We start from the raw sequence: 10,461 nt of genomic DNA on the forward strand, positions 1-10,461 counted from the left end.
AGATACATAGATAGATGAAAGGTATTAACCAGCTACTCCCACCGCACTTGCTCTGCCCAACCGGAGCTTTGCCTTCCACCATGATGGACAAATAAGTTTCTGCAAGAGCATGGAATTTTAATTTCACTCAGGGGAGTTGCTGTGTCTCCAGCGTGACCCCACCAAGGCGTGAGTGTTCTGGGAGGCCAAGATTGTTGACGTTATTGTTGAAAATGTCGAAAAAGGCAGAAAGATCCCAGAACCTTTGATCCATTTTTATGGTTGGAACAGAAGCTGGAACAGACAGGCTGCCAAAGATCATGTGCTTCTTGAGACTGAGAAAAACCGTAGATCACAGTATAAATGGGCAAAAAAAAAGCTGTAGCTCGCCTCAGAAGCACAGGAACAAAAAGAGCAGTGCTGCAGGTTGTCCAACGTGGACTCTGTCTTAAAAAACCTCTCCGTTGAAGAAAAAGATGAAAGTGAGGAACACTCCATAAGCCATTCCTCCGAAGGCAGGGAACACAAGAGTGAAGACACAAGTGAAGAAAGTGACATCGAAAGAGACTGCAGTGAAAGAATCAGAGCTGCAAACCGAAAGGGAAATGGAAGTAAGAACGATAACGATAGGCATCCCTGAGGTTCTGAAGAAGCAGCTGGAGGATGACTGCTACCATTTAACAGGAGGAAACAGTTCGTGTAGCTTCCTTTCCAGCCCAACGTCATAACCATTTTGGAGTCCTACCTGAGGCATTTTGCTATGAACGCTGCCTTTCCAGTCAGGGAGAGGCCTCACCTCCAGCACGCTAGGCCGCAGGCTGACCCCAAGGCGCCTACTGTCCCCGCAGAAGAGAATGTTGACCTTTGTAAGAAGATGGCGGATGGATTGAGGATAACCTTTGATTACACTCTCCGGTCTTTGCTCTATCCAATGAACAAGCTCAGTATGAGAAGATGACGTCCTCCAAGTTTTCCTTCCAGGGAAGCAAAGGGCCCCAAACACTGGTGGGAGCCAGGAGGCTCTCTCTCCCAGCTGGCCTCTGTTGAATCAGCCCACGACGATGACCACAGAGGTTCCACCGGCCACGGGTGAACTCGCCACCCCCAGAAGGCACAAAGCCCATCCGGAAGCCTTGCAGTCCCTGAGACAGTCCACGCACCATGCCGCCCATGGTGACAGGCTCTCCCAGAGCAGCGTCTCACCCAGGCCTGAGCGCGGTCAGCAGGACCTGTCCACCGGCATGCCCACGCTGTTCCTGCACCTGGAAAAGAAGATGCCCGTGCACAGCCGATCGTCTCTACCTGTTCTCCTGACGCCCAGCAATGAAGGGAGGGCAGTGTCTGCTGGTTTTTGGAGGGAGAGGAACTAATGAAATAAAGGAGGTTCTCTCCTGGAAGCTGGTGCCTGACAATTACCCCCCGCGTGACCAGCCACCTCCACCCTCTTGCATATATGGGGCATAACATTTGCTGCGGTTGTTCGTAACACTTCCAAAAATCCTTGGGAAGATGTCCTTTTCTGACAAGCATTTGAAGGCTCTACTGAAGCACTTTGATCTGTTTCTGAGGTTTTTGGCAGACTACCATGATGTCTTCTTCCCAGAGTCAGCTTATGGCACTGCCTGTGAAGTGCATGGTAGCACCAAGAACCCTTGGGCAAGTTGTTGAAGTGTGGATGGTTCTCCTGCAAGCACAGCTGCTCCATCTATCGTTGGGGTCTGGGCTTCAGGTAAAGGATTAACAAGGGGTGATGGGGGTTCTTTACCCAGACTGCAATCTCAAGGCCCTCCTGGGGGCTTGGGCAGAGATGGGACCTGTTTGAGTTGCCCACATACTGTCATGATTCTGTTAAAAATTACTTCCTTGGTGCCAGAAAGCGCTTTGGCATGACACTTGTATTGTGCAGACCGTCTGTGATGGCAGAGAAAAGAGCAACGATTCACAGTGAAATGTTCATGAAAGTGTACACAGATGAGGCCGTTTTGGTAGACGTTGCAATCAGTTATCAAGAACCACCTGACTTCGTTATTTGTTAACATCAAACAGACTTTTTCGGCAAACATTCTATTCTTGTGATAAGGCTGAACAACATCTTTTGGGGGAAAATTGACATCTTAACAATATTGGCTCTTCCAATGTTTGGCCACTGTATATCTCTTGAATTTCTTGGTTTTAAACATTTAGCTTACCAATGCTTTATAGATTTACATATTTGTTAGATTCATTGCTAGGTATTTCACATGCTTTGGTGTAATGGGGATTGGTGTTTTTATTTCAGTTTATGTTATTTTTTTGCTAGTATATAGAAATACAATTGATAGTTTACAATGATCTTATATCCTGCAACATTGCTAAATTCACTTATAGTTGATAGCTTTTAAATTTTATTTCATCAGATTTTTCTACACAGCTGGTTGGTTGTGTCGTCTATGAATATAATTTTACTTTATTTATAATATGGAATTCTTTTAAGTATTTTTCTTGCTTTAATGCACCAGGTAGATCTTCCAGTAAATCATTGAATAGAATTTTCTTGAGAGTGGTTATCCTTGACTTGTTCTCCATCTTAGTGGGAAGGCATTCATTTTCAATATTATTGCAGAATTAATTAGCTGTAGGCTTTTCATAGATGCTGTTTTTCCACTTGAGGACATTTCCTTCTATCCAAGTTTATGAAAGTTGTTATCTGAAATGAATGTTGAACTTCGTCAAATCCTTTTTTTCTGAATATGCTGAGGAAATCATATGATTTTTTCATAAATGGTAAATTGCCATGAATGCTATTTAGATATTAAACTTGTGTTCCTAGTAAAACCCCACATGGCTATGGTGTATTATTTTTATTTCTGATTATTTACATATTATTGTATCCAGTTCTTAAAAATATAATTAAAATTCTTGACCGGGCTTGTTGACTCAGCCTGTAATTCCAGCACTTTGGGAGGCCAAGGCGAGTGGATTGCCTGAGCCTGCAGGTTCGAGACCCACCGGGGGAAACTTGGCGAGACCTTGTCTCTACAATAAATCAAAAACTAGCTGGGCGTGGTAGTGCACACTTGTAGTTCCAGCTACTTGGAAGGCTGAGGTGGAAGGATCACTGGAGCCCAGCAGGTTGAGGCTGCTGTGGCCAGGAGCATGCCACTGCACTCAAGTCTAGGTGAGAGATTGAAACTCCAACTCAAAAAAATGAAAAAATTAGAATTCTTGCTTCTATAATCATGAGACATACAGACATTGTTTTGTAATTTTTCTTTCTTATAATGTCTTTGTTTTCTTTTGATATCTGCATAAGACTGGCCTCCTAGAATGTCTCAAGAGGTAAACATGTCTCTTCATTTTCTAAAAGAACTTGTATAGAATTAATATTTTAAAAATTAAATAGTTCTTAAAATTTACTGGTGAAACTATCTGGACATGTAGTTAACTTTGTAGGAAGGTTTTAACCTACAAGCTCATTTTTAAAAAATAGATGTAGAGCAATTCATTGTAACTATTTCTTTTTGAGTAAAATGTATTAGTTTGTAGTTTGGGGAAATGTGTTTCATATAAGATGTTGGATTTCTTGTCATAATTTGCTTAAAGCATTTTACTATTTTAATATCAATATAATCCTTAATGATGTCTAATTCCTAGTATTAGTAATTTGTGCCTTTTTTTTCTGGTCAGTCTGGTTAGAAGTTTGTCAATTTTATTGATCCTTTCAAATAACTGCCTTTAGTTTTATTGATTTTTTTTTTCCCCTTGGAATTTTTCTACTTTCTGATTCATTGATTTTCCACCTGGCCATTATTGTTTTCTCTCTTCTACATATTTTATATTTAATTTATTCTTTATCTAGTTTCTTAAGTTGTAATCTGAAGTCATTGATTTTATAGCTTTTCTATTTTTCTAGTATAAGAACTTAGTGCTATGTATCCCATGACCACTCCCAAATACTGCTTTAATGGCATCCAACAATTTTTTTTGTTTAAAAAACTGATTTTCTTTTGGCTTTTTATCGGCTCATGAGTTATTTGCATGTGTTTTGTTTTGTTTTCAGATATTTGAGGATTTTTCCAGTAATTCTTGTTTCAAAAATTAATTTCAAATTAAATGCCATTTTAATTAAAGAAAATACTTCTTATGACAAATTTTAAATTTATCGAGATTTGTCTTATGGTCAGAATATGTTCCATCTTGGTAAATATTCCATTTACATTTTAAAAGGTCTGTATTCTGCTGATAATTTGATGGATCGTCCTATAAATGCCAATTGGATTAAGTTGGTTAGTGGTATTACTCTAATTGTTTATGTACTTACCAATTTTCTGAGCATTCCTTGTTTCAATTATTGAGAAAATAGTATTGAAATCTCTATAATTGTATTTTTGTCTTTGTCCCTTTGTAGTTCTAAGTTTGCTTCATATATTCTGAAACTCTGTTAATAAATTCTACAACATTTATGATTTTTAAAAATGAAAGAAAGGTATTAATCAAGAAATCTACTGGGTTTTGTGATGTGGTCAAGCAACAAAAATTTAATTTGCAGTTTTCAAACCCAGAGCAAAGTAGTCTAATTTTTGAGTATCCATTGCAACTGATTATATTATTAATAGATGTTAAATTTCTTTATCATCTATGTATGTCAGAGAAAATGTGACAATGGAAATTTGTTATAACTCAGAATTTCTATAAAGCCTGAAGTTTACAATTCAAAAGTCATTAATAGACATATTCATTTGGTATATATTTATAGCTTAACAGTACACACTTTAGAGAAATGAAGATTCATTTATTAATTCAGTAATGATTTTTGATTTGCTTTGTACTCAGTTGTTCTAGGTACTTTGGATTTATTAGAGGACAGAACAAGTAAACTCTGCTCTCATGTAACTTACATTCAACTGTGGGGAAAAACTGACTGTAAACAAATACATAAATAAATAAATATATAGTTTGTCTGAGAGTGATAGGTTTTATGAAGAAACAAAACTCAGGGAAGGGAGATAAAAAATGCTGTTTTAAATAAGATGTGAGGAAAAATCTCATTAATACAGTCACATTGAAGCATGGATCCCTAGGAGGATAGAGAGCTGGAAGTGTCATGAGTCACTCTCTGTAAGGACAGTGAGTCAGCAGAGAAGCAGCCCAATATGGAAACCCTCTGAGTATGTTGAAGGAGGACTCTGCCAGTGTGTCCAGACCAGAGTGGATGAGAAGAAAAGAGGAGATGAATGCAAAGCTTGTGAGGTGCCAAGAGTGAGCCAGTGGGGCCTTGTCTGTCATTGAAGAAGTCTGGCTTTTATTTAAAGGTAAAAAAACATTTAAAAATCTTGATCATAGGAGTGAGATGATCTTATAAACATTTTCACAGTATCACTCTGGCTGTAGAATGACCTATGGGAGAGGGAGGGGTGGTCAGAAGCAGAAAACCCAATGAGGCAGCAGTTGCAATAATCCAGGCAAAAGTTGAAGTTGGTTTGGGTCTGAGAGGGAACCATCAGGGAGATAAGAAGAGATTGAATTCTCTGTATGTTTTAAAACAGAGCAAGTCTACCTGAAAGAAGAGCAAATAGGACCAGCTGATCAAGGATGTGGGGTTGAAGAGCAAAAGAGTCAAGTATAATTTCATGGCTTTGGACTTGAACACCTGAAATAATTGACATGAAAGGGAGCCTGCAGGTGGCACTGGTGATGTTTTGGAGGCAGATTTAGACATACAAGAGGGGATTATATAATAGGCACTTGACTGTTTCAAGCTAAGGATTTTGTTGTTGTTGTCGGAATCTCACTCTGTCACCCAGGCTGAAGTGCAGTGGCACATTCACAGCCATCACAGTCTTGGCTTGCTGGGCTCGTGATCCTTCTGCTTCAGCCTTCATAGTAGCTGGAACCAAAGGTGTTGACCACCACACACAGCTAACTTTTTGATTTATTATAGAGATGAGATCTCACCAAGTTGCCCAGGCTGGTCTTGAATCCATGGACGTAGACAGTCCTCTCACCTCTGTCTCCCAAATGCAAAAAGTTATCATGGCAAGCATGACCCACTGCACCAGTTCAAGTTAAGGATCTTAAACATAGGTTGGACATGTATCATCAGGCTCAGTGGCTTTACCAAGAGGATCTAGAGAAAAGCAGTTCAAGAATTGAGCCCCGGGATCCATCAGTAAAAACAGGTTAGAAAGGAGAGTGGGAAACAGCAAATGAATCATGAATTTAAATACTCTTTTCCATTTTTAAAAAGTGTATGCAACCACTTGTATACCTAATCCTGAATTGTACCCCACATCTTTAAAAAAAATTTACACAGAGTGCTTTCCTTAGATGGTGACACTTGGCTTACAGAATTTTGAAAAGCAGGCAGAGAGCTACATATTAGCTGGCATTTGTTCTGCAATTTACAAGTTGCAAGCATTTTGACTTTGATTTTTCCTTTTGATGCTTACCTATCTTATAATATCTGTTTAGAGAATAAATCAATGTTATTGTGGTTCTCTGCATATAGCATGCTTTTGCACACTTGAAAGAGTTTTCAGATAAAGTTCTTTCCTCCAGGGGTGACTTTCCTTGTTTTGTTCACCCTCAAAACCCTGTATAGCCAGACAGGAAAAATTTGCCTTCTTTTCCAAGGAGACAGTCAGGGCAGGAGCAGAGATTCAGACACCCATGATCTTGCTAGGAAAATGGTATCCACATGAAGACCATCAGGGTGGAGGGAGTTCATTACCACCACTACCTTGTGCTTCTGTGGAAGACTCTAGGAATACCTCCATGTTAAGTTCTTAAGAGTCTGAATTGTTTATTTTCCACTCTTACTCTTACCATTGAAGAACACATAGTGAAAACAAGAACAACCATAAGCAAAGCAAAACACTCCCTAAATCCTAGACCTCTCTATGTCTAACCCAGTTGTCCTCCTGGAGTTGAAGGACAGGGCTTTTTGTTTTGTTGCATGCAGAAGTTGGGATCTATACTGTGTACACATCAGACTTTGAGTCAGGAACTGTTTTATCTTCTTTGTGACAAATGTTTTTCTGGGCAAACTTGTAGGTTTAGAACTATAACAGTAACCACAATAAACTAAGCCCATTCATAGAGCTTGGTCAGTACTTCTCAAATGATCTGTGGGGGTCATTTCCTTCCTACATCAAATACAAATATTATTTTTGTAAAGTATGGAAGAGTGAATTGCTAGAAAATGAAGCAATAAAACATACAAAATGCTAATTCTAACTTTTCAAAAATTAGGTTCTCTAAACATAACATGAAAAAAGAGAATAATTGCAAAATTGTAGGCATTTATTGAGGGTGGGTGTATTGGAAACAATAGAGAAATTTATTGTTATACCCATAATTTTTATGTTATTATGCAATCTGAACTATATACAAAGTTATAAAAAAATAGTAATTTTTGGTATTAAACATCTACAGCCACACTTTGAATGAACATCATGTGCATCAATTATTTAAATTTTAATATGACACGTGCTGGCTCCTTCCTTGTTAATTTATCTAATCTCTTTGGATTGACTATGCATTTCTCACAGTGAACAATGTGTAGTCTAAATTGTTTGCGTGCTTTATATTAATAACAGTCACAGTAGAGAAATGAATCTTAGACACCTGTTGACAAAAATAGAAGAGATTTTGAAGCAATTTCAGTAAGCTTGCGGTATCCATTGTAAACCTGTATCCAAAAAGAGGAATGATTAATAAGCAGTTCCAATATTTATCCTGTGAAGTTATAGTTAAGTACATTTTTAATGAAAGAAATTGATTCAGAATCCATGACTTTCTAGATGTGGATCTTTTGTGATGAAATATAAAATTTGAAATGCTCTATGAGTGTTGAAACATGGTCTATGATAACTTTTTGCAAATGTGTAATATCAAGATCATCACCTTTTTCACTGATAATTGTGCTTCATTTATGAATCATGTCAAAAATAATTGTAAAAACGGTATTCTTCTGAACGCCTAACTTTTACTTTGTCCTTTGTTCTTACCTGACATTGCAAATTATGTGGCACTCACTTCTTGCAAGCAGTAGTTAAAACCATTAAAGGTACCAAATATATAAGACAAATAAAGAAGATTGACTGTCTAACCCACATATTTAAAACTTGAGAATAGGCTAGTTTCTTTTCTTGTAGAAATAAAAGTTTTTGTTGTTCAAACATTCTCAACAGAATTTTTTACATGTATACACTTTTTGCCTTACTCTGCAGCATAGTCGCTTATAATCAACTTCTATGTTATCACGTGATAAAGTAATAGTCCTGTATTTAATTAATTCATTTTTGCATGTGTAAGTTACAATTTTCATTATATAGCTAACAGTGCTGCTATTCAGTGGATACACTATTGTGTAGTAAGACTTTCTTGAAGAAGGAACCAGTATGTTGTCTTATGATCTATATAAGTGCCTTAATTAGAATACTTTAAAATGTTTCCCTGCCATCGTAGCTTTCTAATTGACTTCTACAAAAAACAAAACAAAACAAAAACAACTACATTTACTGACACAGATCATACACTTGGAAGTCATAGCAATTCCAGGTTTCTATATGTGTTTCTAGGCATTTATTATCCATATCTGTGCTTATTCATTGCTGGTACATAATAAACAGTTGTGGAATAGCACTTTGAGAAGCACTGCTGTGCAGAGATAAATCTAGTATGCAGAGATATCATTAAGATTACCAGTAACCTTAGGAAAGTGCCTATCAAATAATAGGCATCTAATTGAAAAGACTATTAACTTATATCATACAATTATACTTCATCTTAAGCAAACCTGTAGTAGCAGAAGGGAGGAACAATATACTCTATCTAAACTGAAAAAGTAGACATCTTGTAGAGAAATGCATCTACCTGTTTATACCTAGGTACAACATTTAGAAAGATATGGATATATAAGTATAATACAGTATTTCCTGCAAGAAATACTAACAAACTGCTAAAGAGTTGTGAGTTATATAGGCAGAAAAAAAATTACAGCCCATTAGGAAGATCAGAAAAATCTCAAAACAGGAGATAACTCTAGAGATTGCTTAAAAAGATGGTAGCACAAGTTGCTGTCACTTGAGACAGTGCTGAAAGTTTTCTGTGCATCTTGCCATTATAAGACTATCCTGGCATATTTGTCACCTACATAGAATGTGCTTGGGAAAACAGCAGATAGTTTATTCTAGTTGAGACTACTTAGAAAGCATTAACTCATGGAGTACTCACAATGGAGGTATTGTGATGCAGCTTTTACATCTAAGAATACTGAGGCAGAGAAGCTCAATAATTTACAGCTTGCCATGTCCTTGGTAGTGCCAGTACACTGGGCAGTCTGACACTTTCATAGCCTCAGCTCACCAAGGTCGGAGAGTGTTGTCTCATGGAAAGTGAACGAGAGGTCAAATTGGAGGGATTCATGTGAACTTGTATGGGAAATAATGTGGGCAAAGGGTTTTTCCAACAAGAATCAAGGCGGGCATATAATGCACAAGTAGTGAGCTGGGGACCGAGGGATGAAGGGATGACTGTCCTGTCCCTGGGAGGTCTCACAGGCACCCAAGGAATCAGAGCTGCAAGCTAGGCAGAGAACCTAGCATGAAGATAGGTGAAGTCTCATTTCATTCATTCATTCTAAAAAGCACCTAGAAGGGGAAAAGCACAGGTAATGGGTAAATTGCTTGAAAGTCCCTAAAATCATCCCCAAGCCTGAAATGCTTATCCCTCATCTTATTTTGGCTGTTCTTGGGCACTTGCTTGCTGGGTGGGCAGGCAGTCTATCCCATATGGAACAAGGCCAGGTAGTTCATCTGAGAAGCACTAAGGATTCAAACTAGAAAGTGGGAAAGGAAAGAAAAGGCAGCTGGGAGAAAAATTGAAAATTTTGAAATTGTTTTGGCAATCAACCGGCAGAGTGGATAACCAGGGGGCAGTAGTTATCAATGGTGACTCAGGTCTCAAGCTTCTGTGAATATGATGTCCTAAACAGAAAGAGGAACTTTTGGGAAAGGGGAGGAATGTGAGTAGAAGGGTTAAAATGAATTTTTTTAAAGGCAGGCAGAATAACAAATGTTTTTGAAAAGAGGGTAATTTGTATTGAAAAATTGCTATACGCATATGTGAATGCATGTGTTAGATAAAGTAAGGTACAGTTGCTCTGGGTGTTTGAGACTGACACAGATTACAAGTAAAATCACCAGGAAAATGTGTTGTCAGATCACAGGAGAAAACACATCATTGAAAGTTTCCAGTCAAGAAGGTATTATATTTCAAAGATGGGCATAGACTTCAAAGAATCAACAACAGATGAATGGCTCATGGAAAAATCACAGCGAGGAGCTACTACTTCCTGTGCCTAAGCCTGATATGGCTTGTGACTTCAGCTAGGACCAAAACTTGCAGCCACTACCAGAGCCAAAGGAGCACCCTGCCTCACTCTTCCAGAACCTCCCCTATGATCTCCTGCCATTGCCTTTCTCTGGTGATACCTAACTG

At 38.2% G+C, this 10,461-nt stretch overlaps 1 pseudogene; it reads left to right on the plus strand.

Moving 5' to 3' along the window:
• Positions 1–96: 96 nt before the first annotated feature.
• LOC103253010 lies at positions 97–1,647 on the plus strand (annotated as a pseudogene).
• The last annotated feature ends 8,814 nt before the right edge of the window (positions 1,648–10,461 follow it).

The sequence above is a fragment of the Carlito syrichta genome, unplaced genomic scaffold (assembly GCF_000164805.1).
Source record: "Carlito syrichta isolate Samal-C Ts95f unplaced genomic scaffold, Tarsius_syrichta-2.0.1 Scaffold191435, whole genome shotgun sequence".
NCBI classification, from domain to species: Eukaryota; Metazoa; Chordata; class Mammalia; order Primates; family Tarsiidae; genus Carlito; species Carlito syrichta.